The following is an 18,355-nucleotide window of genomic DNA, read 5'->3' as shown; positions in this document are numbered from 1 at the left end:
ATTTTAAAAGAAATAAAAGTCTACATTCTGTATTGCTTTTTCTTTAGGTAAACACATTTTTATTCTGCCATAAAGAAATCTCCTCCTGCCATTTTTCCCTGCTGTGAACAGCAGCCTATCAAAAAAATAAAACCTTAAAGGGCACATTGGAAGCAGGACATATATTACAGTTTCAGACACAAGTTTCAAAGACCTGAGAAGTGCTTTATTCAGATTCATAACAGCTACAGCATCTTGAGGGGAACTTCAGTTTGTTGACATTAAACCTTTCCTCAGCTTTCCAAATGATTATCTGAAAGGAAGGAGTTCTTTTGCAGTGTTAAATATGCAAGCATGCCTAGATCAAATCAATTAAGTTTTGCCAACAGAGCAAGACTGCTTGAGTTTTCAGTTGTGGGGGGAGATTTTATCAGTCACTTTTAAGAAAGGAAAGAAAAGAATTCCACTTGGTAAAACGAAGTTTATATTTCCCTGTTCTTTATGAGTAGATATGGTCTCTGATTCTTTGAAACACGGTGACTGTTTCTCGCATTATTTTTTGTGTAGATGGAGTGACTACACAGATCTATAGGTGAATTTACTTTTTTCACTTGGTCTCAAAAGCCGCTGTGATTTGCATAGTTTACCTGAATTAGCTCTGAAGTGACCAGCTCAGCAGCATGACAGCCTCCAGCTCAGGGGACTCTTTGTCTTTGAGCCCGTTCTGGTTATAAGGTAGGCATGGCCCCATCCATTGCTTTCATTCATTGCTGAAGCACCCAAGCCATGATGAACTTCAGGCTTCTGTCCTGATTGAGACTGGTGTGATATTCTCCTACAGAAAGAGACAGGGAAATCCTAAAGACCCCATAGGAATAACGCTGTAATTGAAGCACTAATGAGTATTTGCTGGATTTTTTGCTGTCAGAGCTAAGGAACATGATCTGCTGAATGATGGATCACCTTCATGTTTGTCCCATTTCTCCTGTCTGGAATGACCCTCTTCTAATCGTGTGAAAGGGTTTCCACAGAGTTGGTGCTGTGCACAATGGAAATCATAGAAAAAGACCTTCTTAGATCCTGTTCTACAAATAGCCCACACAGGAGGCATTACTAGACTATTGCTGGCAACAAAAGGAGAGAATCAGGCTTTGAAGGGATCAGCAAAAATAAACAGGACATGGAGTACAGCGCAAGAGTGACCAAAGAACTGAGTATCAGAGTACTTATTTAGCTTTTCTTGACTTCAATATTCAGTTGCAGGTTTTAATTTTGTCTTTCACTGTAACTTCATCTCAAATACATAAAAAGTGCACAATTAGAAAAGGATCATAAATTAAAAAAATAGGAAAGAATCATGATATAATTGTCTGTGTAAATATATATGTAATTTTATATATATATATAAAATAAAAAGTCCTTCTCTTGTCAACTGTGTTGGTAATACATAGCAAAAGGAAATGTGATTCCATAGCCTAGTGGTTAGCAAACTTATTAAAACCAGGGTTTATTAGGTCTCTGTTCCTAGGATTACTGCAGGCTGCAGAACTCCTCATTCCCTATGTGGTTTCAGAGAAACAAATAGGGAAATGCAGATGTCTAAACCTGGAATATAGGACCAGGGTAAAAACCTCCATGCACTTCTATCTATATGTCTAATTATTTACCTTAGTGTCAGGAATATTTGAGACCCTAAAAAAATTAAGTATTCTGGTCCTTGGAAAAGAATTTTGCTGTTATTTCCCAGTGATCCTTATTTGTCCTTGGTGTGTCTCAGCCTAGCAGCTTTTATCTGACTTGGATTACTGAACTGGTGTCTACGGGTGTCTCTCCACTGGCATTTCAATTCAGGTCTGGTGCACCCTCGTATGAGTAGACCTCCCCCATCTCCTCTGGTCTCACTTTGGTACACACGACAGAGCAGTCTCTGGATGTTTGAATGGGATTCCTTGCATATGAATCTGAACGAGATGTGACCCAGAAGCGTATCTGATTTGCTCCAAACAGTGGCAAGCATTTGGTCTATGGAACCACATTAGCATTACTTTTAAGAAAACCCTTCAAAAATTTGCATGATGAGAATGAAAGTCCTCAGTCCCCACTGCTTCATGGTACACACCATCCCTTGCTGCTTCCCACACCGAGGATGGCACAATAGATGAGTTCCAGAAAATAATCTCAAAGTCTGGGCTGGCACTTTGTTGGATAATTTGTACCTATCTGGGATTTCCCTAGCAGAAGTGAGAAGGCTGTTTTGCTTGCCTTCGTATGATGCTTTCAGATATGTCTGCAGTAATTTATTTCATACAGCTACATCAACTGGACAGAAAAAGTAACACTTCCAAGTGGAAGAGTCAGGGAGTGGGATGGAGGAGAGGGAGTCAACTAACAAAATGCCTTAAAAGTAATAAACTTTCCTCACTGAGCCATAAAAAAAGCCCCCTTCAACATCCAACAGCACATACCACAAGACTAGTAGGATATAAAAAATGTATCCTTTCAAGCAAATGGACTACACAGGATTATTGGAAATAAACTTTGTCAACAATCTTCATAGGGATAGGCAAAGGTAAGATTTGCCTACATTCTCTATTCCTGCCAATGTGCTGCGCACAGCTTCTCCCCACCTACCCAGGGATTAAAGCCAGAGAAAGCAGAATGAAATGCAGAAAGATAAGAAAAAGACAGTGACTTTGATATTGCCTGAGTGTTCTTCGTGTGTTCGGGAAAATCGAGTGCCGCAAAAAATAGAGGATGAATTAAAAAAAAAAAAAAACAGTAAAAAGTATTAGATGAAAGACTTCTTGATCTTTTTCACTCTAACTTTTGTGTGAAAAGTAATGCTCCATCTCTCCCCACTTAATAAAAAGACACAGTAAGCAAAAGACTCTGCCTGAAGCAAAACTCTCCATTATGGTATGTTTTATAATGCTTCATGAACTATGGCTTCAGAGAATGGACATTGTATCTACAGCTGAGCAATTTCTTGCCTTCAAAGTCTGCTTCTAATATATTTAGCATGTAACTGTTGATGGCCTTGTCTAAACCTTATCACATCAACAAGAATTTATATAGTGGCACATTAAAGCCTCACTGTTATCACCTAAAGGAATATTAAAGCAGAAGCCCTGAGGATATATAAAGGCAGGACTTCTCCTTCTTGGTTCCTCCTGAAGCTTTAGCAAGAATCTAATCTCAAGCGACTTGTTCATAAAAAGAAACTGCCTCCCACGGTGAAAGAGAACTCCACAACCTCTGGATTTTCAGCCTCTTTTCTGTACAGTAAAGATGCATACGTATGAAAAAAAAAAATCAGAGAAAGGATCTCTGCCATTTGGCAGTGAAACATCAAACTTGAGACTTGCTGAAATCTTTCAGAAGTTATTCAAAACAACAAGAAAAGAAAACCACACATTTTAGACTCTCCTATTTGCTAACTTGGCCTTCAAAGGCTGAGCTGGGTGTGAATTGCTGCAGTTGAGGTCATTCTATTTTAAGGGCGGGCTGTTTCTGCAGACAAAGTAGTTCTAGGAAGTGTAAACTGCTTTTTCTCACCGTGGTGGGTTATTAGCTAAGAACTCCTATTGTGATCAGTCCAGAGTCAACTTTGTTAGCTGTAGACCAAGGGCTCCTGGTTCCTTACAAAAAAGTATAGCAGAGGAAGAGGGACTACAACATTATAGAATCTTCATAATCCTCTATGGATAGTGATTTGTGTTTATAGTACTGCCAAGAGACAAGTTTGTGCTGGCCAGAGTTTGGGATAGCACTTTTTTTGTTTGACTGGTTTTTGGAATCCTTTGTTTTCCCAACCAATTTAACCTTGAGGCACTATTTAAAGGATAATCCACATTTGTTTCTTTCCTAAGCCAAATGAATATTCACAACTGGAAACAAAAGAACATAGAGGATTAACTCAGAAACAGCCTTTTAAATGATGAATGATGAAGAAATATGGAAGGATATGAATAGCTATGAATGAGCTGCTCAGCTTCACTATGTAAGTGAGAAATGTTTAAACTAGTCAGAGATCTGCTGTCACAGTTTTTAAAAGGTGAGGTTATATAAAATAGGACAGAAAAGCACAGATTTACCTTCTGGCTGTTTAAGGAAAGTAACAATGGAAACTGTCATTCTTGAGGACAGGGAACAAACACAGTACATTATTTTTAAAAAAAAAGGTCAAACTCACTGGAGGGTTCATCAATTTATTCATGGTGTAAAATCAGCATAGTCTGTAGAGTTGTACTAAAAATTAATAAAGTCTCTTTCAATGCATGGATTTGATTTGTAGGTGGGCAGTATATTTCAACATATATTTCATCAGACTGAAAATGCAAATGACTCAAAGAACGACAGTCAGAGCAACTCCAAGGGTAGCAGTTGGCTTTTACATGGTTTTGCTGTAGAATCATAAAACCAAATAATCATGGCTTTGTTATAAAATTCTGCATGACCTGAAACAAATCATTCATTTAGTCTCACTGTTGATTTCTCCATCTGTGCAAGAGGAATAATGATGCTCACAGAGTGTGGCGAGACTGGATCTCTTCAATTTGGAACTGTAACATGCAATTCTTTCAGAAAAATTCATTTATTGGACTAAACTTGCTATATTTAAGTAATATTTATATTCAAGTATATAAAATGTTTTTTATCCAGAGATTTACTCACAAAGATTATGATGCTGCAAGTTGATCTGCACTGAAGTCCATTTAGACAAGCACAGAAGATCTCTATGCCCATGGTGTAGCTACTTCCACATAACCCACCTGCAGAAGCATTTCCATCTCATGCCACCCATCAGAGGGAATCTGCAGCATGATGGTATTATTTGCCTTTCTACTTACAAAAGTATAGCATGGCTGGCTGCACTTTAACAGGATTATTGTCACCCCATTTTGAATCTTTCCATACAATTTTTGAACTTATTTTTTCAGCCTGCATAAATAGAAGAAACAGAGAAAGGATGAGAGCCATGGGGGTTGTATTTATACTGTACAGTGGAGTGTATTGCAGATATTTCTTAATTGCTACTGGCTAAGTCTGCCCTGGCACTGAAAGTAATTGTGTTAACACAGAATGGGATTTATGCTAGTAAAAGATCTTTTCCTGGAGTCTCTTTATTCTTGTCTCAGGCCTTGTGGTAAGATCTGAGCTGCAGCACTGCACCTGGAAGAGTGACCTGCTGAGTGTAAAGTCTCCACCATTGTATGCTGCAGTGATCCAGGCACAGCCGATCAGCAAAAGACAACGTTGAGCTGCAACCAGAGATGGGCTAACTGCACTCTGCACTTTCACTGACTGTTGTCTCACAACCGTAGTTGAGAAGGAGCGTGACAGGGTCACACACAGTATAGCAGTTTGAACAAGTCTGCAAACCCCTCCTGGAGAGTTATTCATTTGTGCAAAGTCGTGCTAATGCTGAAGCCCAGTCTTCAGTCCAAGCTACTATGTTCTGTTGTCTGGTGCAATGCATGCCCCAGGCCAGGACCTCTGCTCTGCCTTCCCTGCAGCACGTAGTGGGACCTCAAACTCTGACCAAGCTGTTGCATAGATACAGGAGTGAAGTTTGCAGGTTTTGCATGTCCTATTTCCTGAAAATATCCGATGGCTGCAATGCTATCAGTCATCTCAAACTAACCACACATTAATATCCGTTTAATGCTCCTTGATTACTCTGTGTGTTCCTGTGTAAGACCTAATACCCAGTGTGTGATTGTTCTATTTTTCTATCAATTTTCAGGTTTCCATCCAGACCTGTCTGTGAAATTCAGAACACATAGAAAATTGGAGTTTTCCTGCCTGTTCTGCCTGTAAAGAAGGTATTCTCACTGCTCTTTAAAGAATAAAGAGAGAAGGGATCTACAAAAACACCCAACAGTTTTGTGATTTCATGACATAAAAACTATGGTTTTATTTCACTAACTGAAGTTAGAATAAACTAACAGTACCTTTAATCCCTTGCATTCTCAGATTTTTTCACCCTGAAGGTTTCTGGCAGAGTAAGGAAAGAGTTCAAGCAGTATAAATAAAAAATTTATTTGGGTGACTTTCAGGAATCAGATCTGTAGTGTAGAATGAAGAAAAGCTAGAAAACATCCAGATAAAGGCTTTAAAAAGAAAGGGTCATATTCTTTCTGGGTAATATGGTGGTTAGGGTTTGAAAATTTTACTATTTGTCTACCTTCCCAGTTTCACCTTGACGGACATTGTTTTTTCTGCACTGTTCCAGAATTCTCTTTCACATGGATGATTCATTTGGTAGATCAGATAAAATTTTACTCTACATTTCTCATATTAAAAAAAATAAAATTGAAAGCATGGCAAGGGAACAGATAGACCGTATATATTTCCAGATTCTTTACAGATTTTTTCTTTAATGCGGCCTTGTTTGCCAGCCCTGTTTTCTAATTTCCTTTTATTATTGTTTTTTATTTAATAGCTCCTTGCACCTGCAGATCTGAAAACACTGCAACATGCAGTGACATAGTCATAAAACAAATCTGTGAATAGGAAACAGGCACAAGGTGATAAAGTTACTTGCCAAACATTGCAAGGTTGTCTGGTCGTGGAAGTACAATCTAGCACGTTATCTGTTGCAGCACACTGGAAAATATTTTAGTTCTTTGCTGGTAGCTGAACACTTCAAGACTGTGATGGATTCACTCACTGTAGGTCTGAACAATTCCTGGAACATTGGAACTGTGGTCTCTAGGTGCTAACATAGTGCTATGATATAATAATCACAGTGATTACAGCTGGTAACATAAAGTAGCTTTCTGAAGTAGGTTTTAGATACTCATCTTTCCATGTACTAGTGTTTTGCAGTTCCACTAACATGAAGGATGGATCAGTTTGTTTGTACACAGGAAAAGTCCTTCTGTGCTGCAGACTTCCCGTGGCAACACCTAAAGTGTGCCATGTGCTGCAGAGATACACTTACCTCTATGCCTCTTCCTTTCCACAGTAAAACAGCTGGCTTGATGTGGAGGTAGGATGTGGTCAGGATGGGACTCCTTTTCAAAGAGTGAGATGCACTTCTCTATCCTTCAGTTGAAAATACTGAGTAAAGTGAGTTAGTGACCTGGTTTGATCTTTTATCTCCCCATAGCTCAGCAGCGTGCCACTGGAAGGGGAAAATTATATTTCCCTATCTTCTAGTAAATGGGACCATGAGATGTTAGAAACAGCAGCATGGATAGTATATCACATAAGGAATTAAACAGAAAGATTGTTAATTTTAGATACATTGTCAAATGTTTTAAATCTATGTAGAGAATATCCATAGAAAATAATTTTTAAATTCACATTTTAAATACTAATTCTAAGAGGTATAATCAGTCAAAAAATCAAAACATACTATATGCCCTTCAGGTCTGGTAAAAATAAGTTAAGGTTTAGTTATGATCATCATGCACATGAAGCCAGACTGACTGCATGAAATTGGAAAAAGAAAAAACAAACAAATAAACAAAGCACAATTTCCCATAATCTACTGCAAAATCCCAACATACAGATTTTATATCAAGATAAAATTTTCTTGGACAGATGTCTGTGAACAAGCTTGTGGAAATTGCATTTAGTTTTGATGAGCTACAGGACAGATGCTTAGAAGGAAGGAGGGAGGGTGGGAGGTTGTGCTGAACTTCACAGATAAATGCTTTATGTTGATTCATTAATGTGCAAAGAAATATGATAAATAACAATTACAGAACTATCAATGTCTGTAAATAAAACTGTGCAAAGGAAAAGAGGATAAATTTGTTTCCTATCATCTTCATACTTAATGAATCTTTCATCTCTCTGATTACACTTTTGGTCTTCTGCCCTTAAAAGAGCAGCTGGATGAAATTACTCTGCCTTAAACATGGGTGGGAGGACGTGATTTTTAGCATGTATTTGCCTTGGTGTAGGTGATACAGTTGCCTGTGAATACAGCCACAGATCTGATTGACATGACAGTACCCAAAACTACACTGAAGTAAATTGCTGCCCAAAGGCATCAGCAGTCAAAACATTGCTGGTAATTACTCTTGAAGTTAGAAAGTCCTCTAGGAATACCTTTCCTATCACACAATTAAAAATCACAAGTTATCAGATGGAAGTTTGGTTTCTTCAAACCATTTTTTTTGGTTTGACAGAGACAGAGAAGTTTCTGCAATCTTTCTCCCTTGAGATGTTCGTACTATGTCTCTGTTTCCATATTCCTCTCCCTCCCCCTGTTTTTCTTCTTTTACATACACAGATTTGTTACTAGCTCACAGTGCAGTTTTGGGATATCTGACAAAATGTTCCTACAGCACATGAAGGAAGCGCAGCTAGTGGCTCCAGGTGGGTAGAAAACAGCTGTGGGCTGGTTTTCCCTTACTTATCCAAAATATAGAATATGTAAATTCACTGTGTTTAATTTTGCATTTCTCTGGTCACCTTAGGGTTTAATTTCTCCTTATATGCTTCTTCATGTGCAGAGGGATGATGGCAGAGCCACCTGAAACTGTAGCATATCTATACCACAAGTATAGCACCCCAGTCACCATCAGTGTGTTAGTAATCTTCTGATATAGAGATGTCTGATACAGAAACCTGATTTTTTCCCCACCTTTCTGCAGAAAAGGATATGCATATTACACTTCCAGTGTAATCAAAGTCAAGATACTGTCACATATAAAATACTTGCAAGAGACAGAATTTATAATTACTTCTGAGCAGTGTAGTGAATCAACGGGCAGGTGTGTATCAAATGTTTCCAATAAGCCTACTGCCAGTGGTCAGACCTCCATGGCCACCAGGAACCACAGTCCCAGGGAGTCCGAAATCCAGCTTCCCTTGATGTCGTTGCCATCATCTGAAACCAAGCCTCTAGCGCACTCCTAATTCACACTCCTATTGCACACACAGCAATACAACAAGTTAATTTAAATTAAGGGGATGTAATTGCATGTTTCAGTGAAGAAGGATGAATTCCAGCACTCGTGAACTTCATGCATTTGTTTATCTCCTGTCAAGACCCCAGTGCGTTTGATACTTGCTGGGGAGACTGCAGGATATCACTGGAAACAATGATGTTGTCTAAAATCATCATTGTGATTAGCTTTAATGAGTCATCAGCAGCACTTCTTTAAACCTGTCATATTGACCTTTCCCTGCACGTTTCCTCTTTTTGTGTTAACAGCATTTTTTCTTAATACCTTGTTGAAAAAAGGCTGTGCAGGAGGATTTTAAAGCTTTCATTTTAATTTTAATAATGAAATACATGTATTTAACTTCTAAAACCTGCTGATAATATAAAATGTGTGACAGTTGTCAAAAAAGAGACCTTGTCAGGATGGCATCTTAACAGTATATATGTATGAGCATACCCTAGTGATTTCCTTGTCATGTTTGCTTAGTTTAACAGTCCAAGCAAGGTTCACTCTTCCATTTGCTTGCTTAGCTATTCACAGTCCTAGGAGATCAAGAAGGTGACTAATTCTTGAAAAGTATTAAAAATGTAAACCAATTCAGACTATAACTGTGCCAATCATATTAAACCCAGAAATATTGAGGCACAGAAGGCTGTTTTTTCCCTTTGACTTTAAATGTATGAATGATCTGATTTCACTGTTAGTATAAAAGTAAAATGAATTATATATGGGCAGAAGCTGAACAGAAGAATGAAAATAAGAAAATGGAGAAAAAAATAAAAAATAAGTAGGAAAAAAAGGCACAAAACAGGAAATGATGCATCATATACAAGGTGTTGATGATGTTGGTACACAAATGGATTCTGACATTTTGTCTGCAGTTGCTGAACAGGTTGCAACTTCCTAATCTGCGATTCATACAAGCCTTTCCAGGCGTAACTTTGCATGTGAAAAATATATGTACAGCTGTAAAGAAGCACTTTGTAAACTTGTATCTCTGCCAATTATCCTTGTGAAAAACTCAGAAAAAAATGAAAATATTTAATTCCAAAAGTTTTTCAAAACAAAATGTTTTGGTTTTAATCAATACTAAATGTCCTTTAATGCCTGTATATTCATTGATTGGGTCTGTTTTCAGAGCCATCAGCAAACAGTAAAAACTGTTGTTCACACAGCTCTAATTATAGAAAATGCATATGCAATTGAGAAAACCATACATGCTTAAGACAATTTTTTGTGTTTGGACTTCTTCAAGCTCTTTTCTGAGGGACTAACTCTTCCTATGCATGTAATTTCATTCCAGAATATATATTTTGCTATTATTTGGATACTGTTCTAATAGTATCACACACTCGTGAGAAAGAAGAAGAAACAGAAAGCAAAATTAGTGTAAAACTGTGAATTTGCTATCTCAATAAATCTTAATCTTAGTTAGAAGTGTTTGCAAAACTCGTTCTGTAGTTGTTCTGTTCTTCTGTACCGTCTTACAGGATGATGTGGACATAAATAGTAGTGCATAAATTCCTCACAGTTATAAGGCAGGAATATATAACACTTATAATCTGAAGGTGGGCTTGTGGGCACTTGTAGCTTGTACAGATGCTCACTTACACTTAGGCATATATACTACTTCTGCTCTACATTTTTATTGTCATCAATAGCTATTTTTCTTTCTTTAGCAGAATTTGAATTAGGACTGCATGACAAGTGGAAGTCATCAGGATTTTCCTCCTAGGCCAAACCAGCTTTTGAGTGGTCTTCCTGCCCAAGTGCTCATTAATATCCATTTCTCATTACCAACTTTTCATTATTTCCTATTTCTCTTCTTATGTGTTTACCCCATAACCAGATAGCCCTCTTAGTGTAGGGCCAGCCAAACTTTGATGACATGGGAGATTGCAGGTTTCTTTGGCTCTAAAGCCTGGAAGAGGTCTTCACAGCCTGCTGGCTGCCTTCATCTGGTTGTAAAAAAGTGAGAGGAAACACCCTGAAGTACAAAGTTTTCAAACATTTAACTCCTGATCCTTTATGCATTTGGACTATTTTGTAAGTTTGCAAATGTCCAGTAGTTCCAGTGAGTGCTCTGAGCCACCCCTACAACCAGTGATTGTGGTGAGGATGGTTGTGAGGCAGAACTGGGCTTTTATAAACAGCTCACAGAAGGTTGTTAAGTAGCATCCTGCCTGCAGGCTCATTCTTTTTGCATCTCGCTTTATGAAGCTACATTACAGCACCTCTTTCACAGTACCATCTCGGAAGGACAGCAAACGCATCATCTGACAAAGTGCAGGAGCTAAGAGCTTTCAGTTCACACCAACCTAAAGGAAAAGGTTTTGCAACGGACTTTCACTGGGCTTCCACAGTGGCATAAGATAACGCTTTAGAGCGGCAGTCTTTCCTCCGAATCTCCAAAAGGATCAGGTGGGAGGTTTTACTATCACAAACATTTCTGGTGCATGTTTCAATGTCTAAAACATAGGTGATTATCTAAAGATACCCTCATTTACTCTTCACATAGAGTCTTTCCAGCAGTCAGGTCGTCAGATTTGCCTGTACAAACATGGCAGCAGCACATCTTAGGTAACACTTTACCTTCTGATGAGAGGTATGTAAGCACAAGTGAGAATTTTTATAGGCTATTTTCTTCAAGATTTACAGCACAATTTCAATGCAAACATCAGCCTGCTTATTAAAGCATAAGTGTTAGAGGGAGGAGTTGAGGAACAAACAGAGTATGATTAAATTGCAAACATACCATTATGAAAAAGAGGTTTCAATTCAGAAATAAGGATTTACTGAACTTTTCCACAGTGAAATAAAATTCAGTAACCTTCTCTGAGCATTCAGCAATTTCCATGAACAGGATACAGGATATTGGTCTGTGAAGGTGAAGATGTCAGTCTATGTCCTTTCATGTGACCCATCTCACTTGTCACCTGTCAGAAATTTTAAACGTGTTTGGTTTCAGTGAATGACGGCAGTGAAGAAGATGACAGAGTATAATCTCATTCACATTACCCCTATTTTCAAAATGTTATTTTTTAAAATTCAGTTTAATTTATCTAGTTGGTCACAAACCTTATTCAAACTTGCCAAGTCAAATGTCTGCCTTTCCCTTTGTCGTTTATCAGATCGCAGGCAAAGCCTGAACAGAGGGATGTGCCAGGACTGCTCTGTGAGATGCCTCCTGTATATTCAACTGTTTGATTTAGGCTTCCTAGAAAGTATTTTTATCCTCGTCTTTCCACATCTGTCTGAAGAGTCTAGAGGTGTTTTGAAACTGGTCTGTCTATCTTGGTTAGGTGGGTGAGCAGGGTGGAAGTGAGCACATGGCGCAGCCATATGGCCACCTATGGTACCTCAAATGTGTGGCAACTTCCATCAGAAGAGCATTGCTGAGTAGGGTTGGAGATAAGTCTTTAAACCACACCAGAGCATTCTTGCCTATGCATTTCCCAGAGATGAAACTGTAAATGTGGAACAATTATTTAGCAAACAGAAACATCTCCCTAAATGAAACTTTTGGTAATTTCTTCGGTCTTTAAACAATGCTCAACCAGATTAAATCAGAGTCAAAAGTAGTAATACTGGGGCTAAACTTAGATTAAGTACTTCTGGTAACACGAATAAAACTATTATGGTTTATTAGGTGTTTATTCCAGGTCAGAGGCTGAAATGTCAAAGTAAATTTCATCTAGATTTTATTGTGGTGGTTGTTATTATTATTGTCATTATCATTATTATTCATTAACCATTACATTCTAACACTATTTCTGTAATTCTGGATCTATCAAACACAAAGTTTTTTGAAGGAACAGATACAGCACTTGAATCTCTTGCTCTCCAAAAATACTTCAGTCTGCTCTGTATGTAGCAGAGAATGTTCAAGTACACATCTACACCATGAAATTGAACACACATTTTCAAATATCAGTGTTCAAAGTCAAGCATCTAAATTCCAAGCACACAGACTCCTCGGGCTTTTCTGAAAATGATGAGTCACTTATGATTTAAGAGTAACTCTTCTACAAATTAGAAAATCTTAATTCCCGATTTCCTAAGGAAAGCATCAGAAATCAGGCTTGCAAGATAAATGGATACTTTCAGCAAACTTCACTTTAACAGTCTCTTTTAGCTGCCTAGGTCTGAGGACATTAACTCATAATAGCCATCTTCCAGGCAAACATTCAGAATCTGTAACATAGCATTTGGCTGACTCAAGCTCGTCTCTTTCTGTAACAGAAATTGGCTTCCCTACTACCCCCGTGACTTACCATCACAGTGGTAAACACTCTCCAGAACAGTTTTGAAAGGGGTGATTCATCCCTGGAGTATTTTTAGGAATTTGTTAACTTGCATTTAGCTTAGTGTGCTGGTAGCCAATAAACAGAGTGAAGACAAGCTTTGAGTAGTCACACATAAACCATTTTGAATGCTATAATTGTACTGCATTATCTTGGTCTGTAGACTGAGTCATCTGCTGGTTAAGCAGAATGGAAAAAACAGCATAAGACTGTTGCTAAAACAGGGAGTTTGATAAAATGCTGAAGAAATCAGTGTCATCACTGGATTACGTTTATCTTCCCAGGATTACACCTGCTTGTTCCAGACACAACTTGCAGTATGTGTTGATTTTTCCAAAGTTTCTGGAGTCTTATGTATGAATATTACATGAATGTAAGTGCCAATATCACAGAAAAAACCGCACTCTTGTATCCTAACATACCTTTTTGAGCATGTTTGACTGCAGACAGTAGCCATCCTCTCTCTTTTATTTCAATCCATCTGAAAGAAAAATGAAACAGAGCAGGCGCTGCTATATCGTATGTGTCTGGGAACGAAGGTTTTGCTGACACTTCGAAATATGCCCAAGGTGTGGGCAGGAAGGGGGGGGAAGAGTAAGAAGAGAGCACTAGAGTGAGAGAGTTTATTAGTCACTGACCACTAGTTCAAACCAAGTGCAAATCAGAAACAGGTTTTGCAGCAGTTAGGTTAACGAGCAAGTAATAAGTAAGTGAGATTTTACGCTGTCCTTGGGACTGTGAAATAGAAACCTGCTTTTGGCAGCCAGATTAGGGGAATGCCATTTCACAGAGAATGGAAAGTGATGAGTTACAGGAACTTGGCACACTGATCAGATCATCTCATCCTCCCACTCCAAGCAATAAGACCCTGGCATCCTAGTTTACACAAATATCAGAAACATGATCTTCACCAAAGCACATGTATTAGAAGCCAGTGACACAGTCTGTCATGTTCTTTTGCAGAGAGCTCTCCTTCAGTGTGTGTCATTCAACTGTCTGGCTACACTATGTGTAATGAATTAAGCCCATGAAGTAAACATTTAGCTGTTAGGAAGATAAAAACAATATTGCTTTTTCTGTTGAGGAGTGCTGAATCAGTGAAAGCAAAATATTTTTCAGAGATCACAGTGAAATTGCACTAGAAGACAAGGTTTTGATGGATCTACTCATGCCAACAACATTTCAAAACCCTCTAATCACATGCCTGGGTACCTGCTGAGTCCTTTAGCACCTGATTAATGAATAAATGAACAGGTGAGAGGACAAAGACCCTTGAAGTCTGTCTCCTTTGCTACTTGCCTGAAGGTTTCCAGGATTTTCAAATTCACAAGTCAACAGATGGGCTCATGTGGATTTAGGAGCCTGGAAACTCTGAAAGCTTCACGATTGCTGCCCTGATTCTGCAGGGACTATAATAATTTTCAGCTTCTCAGAGAATGTGGCTCTCCATCTCTTCACTTTGGACATGATGAAATATTCATTGAGCCAAAATAGACTGCCTCTATGGTTTAGTGGTTTAGGAGACCACCTGATTTAACAAGGGGATTTCAATCCAAGCTGATGGATGCCTTCATACTGAAAGAACAGTTGGCACAGGAGGTAGGATTCAGATTACTGTCCTAATTATCAGGCTATATAGCAACTTTAATGCTTTGATGAATATTTTATTGTGAAATGTAAAATGGAATAGAATAACAGAAGCAATGAACAAATGCACCTATCTCAAGTACAAAGCTTCACACATCTCTCAGTAGTCATAGGGGTTTGAATCCTTTCTAGCAAAAGGAACGGAAGCCAGGTCACCTAATCCTGTATTGCAATTTGGTGTTTAGGCAACCATGCGCTCCTTGTTATGCCTCGAACTTTATTATGAGCGGTTTAGTACAAATTTCTGAATATCTTTGCTTCCCATTACATCATATTTTTCAGATCATTAGCTCTTAGCTAAAGAAACAAGATATAGTGCAAAGTAGCCACATCTAGTACAGATTCTATCAGAAATCAAAAGGTGATAACAATTTTTTTATGTAATGTAATGAGAAAAGCAATCTCGTAATTTAACTACAATAGTTACATAATTTAAAGCAGTAGACAATATAACGTTGAGATACTGAGTGCAATGATCATGAATGAACACTATCCAACAGCAGATTTATTACAGATTTTTAATTATTCATATTACATATGAATTATTCATGATTACATATACATACATGCATAAAATGTCTCCTTCCATCAAAATCTACTTGTAAGGATTTTATTTTGTGTTATATGTTCTTTGACCGTAGTCTGCACTATGCAAACTTGCTGAATTTTCAAGCCTGCATTTAAGATGAAAAGCTTTCTATCAGAAAAAGCCATCTGCAGATACACTTATAGCTGCTGTTCCCTCAGGTTTTGTAGGTCTATGTCAGCTTGACAGAGGCTATACATGATAATCATCATCAGCTGTACTCTTACTGCTCTGTGTGTTGTGAACAAGATGACGTGCATTAAGGGAATGCTTCTTTGAAGACTTGCTGGTGTTAATAGTGCCTACTAATATAAAGAAGAAAGAGTATTATGATAAACATTAAATATTTTCTGCTATTTGTTTCTTCCTCTGGAGAGAACATTGTCTCATTAATTTCTATAAGACAAACACAGTATCTTCCCATGGTATCATCCAACGAGGCACTGACCAAAATGAGACCAGATGCCTCTCAGTAATTCTATTTGGAACACTTTCTCTGTCAAAATTAGCAAAACAGAGTTGGGGTTGTCTGTTGAAAGAGCAGTGAGATGAAAGCAGTGCTGCTACCTGATATTCCTGTTGTGATTTCTTCAATGTAAATTACACTTCAACACACTTTTTAGAGCATGACACAAAGGAGTAAGGGCAGCAAAATGGAAAAAAAGGACAGATGTGAAATGTTAACATATGCAGGAGAAATGAAACCCCAGAATTCAGGAAGTATTTGGTAGTGTGAAATGAAAGCCTGACACCCAAAGGCTAAAACAGAACCACTGCAAAGCTGCGGACAGTAACCTCACTGTTGAATTTATACAATTTCAGGTATTTTTTCATCCATTTTCTTTCCTTGGGCAAAATGATTGCTTTGCTTTCCTCTCTAAGAGCAATCTCAAAGAACAGGAAGTGAAAACATGACTAGGGTGTAATTTGGTCACTGAAGCCAGATTTATTACCACATATAACACACATTTCAGTGAAAGCACCTCCTAAATATCTACATTTGTGTCTAGCATATGCATACAGGATATATATATATCCCTGATACAGGGGAGCTGTGGGGAGAAAGTTCCTGTGCCTCCTTCTGTGGCATCTGAACTGTGATCTATCAGAATGTTGTAACACCCACAGAAAATCCAAGTTATAATCTCACATTAGGAAAGTGGGAAAAAAAGACTTTGCAGTTCCCCATCACAACACGTTAACATATTCCTGATAGGGTTTGCTGCATCTGATTATCCTGCAGCTGTTCTTGGTAAGGTTTCTTGTCTAGCTGGTATGGGCATTGTGAGAGAGTGTATTAAATAAGATGAATCACGGATTGTTTCCTTTGGGTAGCTCATGTTATACTGTCTTGATAGTTAATGGTAATTGAGATATCACCAGATAGCAGTTCATAAAGACTACGTAAGACTATTTCAAATTATACTGAGACAAAACAGCAAAAGAACAAAACACAACAGATATTTCAATCCAGTTGCCCCTAACTATCTCAGATGCAACAGAGTCAGTTTGGGCCGTACTGAAATTATCATTTTTGACCATAAACGTATACAATAAGGCAATTAAGCTTGACACTGAACACCAACACAATCAATGAAGCCTGTTTTCTGGAGAAGCCTGATCCCTCAGATGCTCACTCATTCATGCAAGGATACTGCACCAGTCACTCTGTGGCTAGAGGTTTACAAGGCCAGCTTCCTGCTTCTTGACTTGTAGTCCAAACCATTTGATGGGTTACATATTTTCTTAACTGACTGCTACTAAAATAAGAATAGATCATTAGTCTGTTTACATTCTTTCTGTTTTTTGTCATTTACCTGTATGGTTTTATATGTACTTATAATCTCCTTTTAGCTTTTTGTCCAATGTATCTAATTTTAACAGAATCTTTACATCACCAATAAACTGTGGTTGACACCCCCTTGTTTAACTCCAATCTCCGCAGTTCGCCTGTGTGTCTGTAACACAACCAGTCTGGCCAAAGTCTTCCATTTCCACCCACAGTAATTTCCAAAATGAGATCATGACTCATTCTGTGGTGCTTTTATTCTGAACAGAAACTTATGTTTCAATAGCTTCATGACTGGCACCTTCTTGTACAAAGTCTGAAGAACAATTTACAAAGGGATTTCCTTTTAGATCCCTGGTATTTACGAGCTGCATGACATAAGCATGTAAAGCTCTTTTAAAGAGATAATGGAGCTTTTACTGAATTTCCCTATTAATTGGTCTTAAAGTGGTTCTGGTGCTAATGCATCTGCAATTATTTTATAGTGGCCTAGTTTCAACACCTCCAGTTGCTGGCTCTCCTACTGTGTCTCATACAGGAAGTAAAAAGTAGCGGAGGAGAAAGGAAAAAAAAATAACACATAGAAAAAAACAGATGAAGAGAGATAACCGAAATTCCATTTGTGTGTAATTGAAGACCAACTTCAGAATTTTCCATTAGTTGCACAATTCATTTTCTCAAAGACTAGAAACAAGTGTTTCTGAAAAGCAGCCCCACTGTGTAGCAGGTTACTTTAATTATCAAGGGCTATCAACAGTTACAACACCTTAGGAACTGGTGACCTTTCAAATGGCCTTAACATAAGAAGCTGAATTCACAGAGCTATTGCCATCAATATTTTTAATGCCTTTCAAGAAAATGTTGAAGTACCTTTTTTTCCTTGATTTTGCAAATAAAAAGCGAACATTGGATTATATTATCAAAATGCTGTTTTCTGTTTCTTCTCTATTCTATTCTAACACTGCTTAACATTTTCTTTGCTTTTTGACTGCGTTGATCCAAGTCAACGATTTCCACAGAATTTGGTACTAAAATTAATGTTAGAGTAGTACTGATAAACCATTACTGCATACCTAAAACAAGGATCATTCCTCTTAAATATATTGCTTCACATTTACACTAAGTTTCATCTTCCATGTTATTG

Source organism: Opisthocomus hoazin, chromosome 4 (assembly GCF_030867145.1).
Source record: "Opisthocomus hoazin isolate bOpiHoa1 chromosome 4, bOpiHoa1.hap1, whole genome shotgun sequence".
NCBI classification, from domain to species: Eukaryota; Metazoa; Chordata; class Aves; order Opisthocomiformes; family Opisthocomidae; genus Opisthocomus; species Opisthocomus hoazin.
This window is presented reverse-complemented; position numbering follows the sequence as displayed.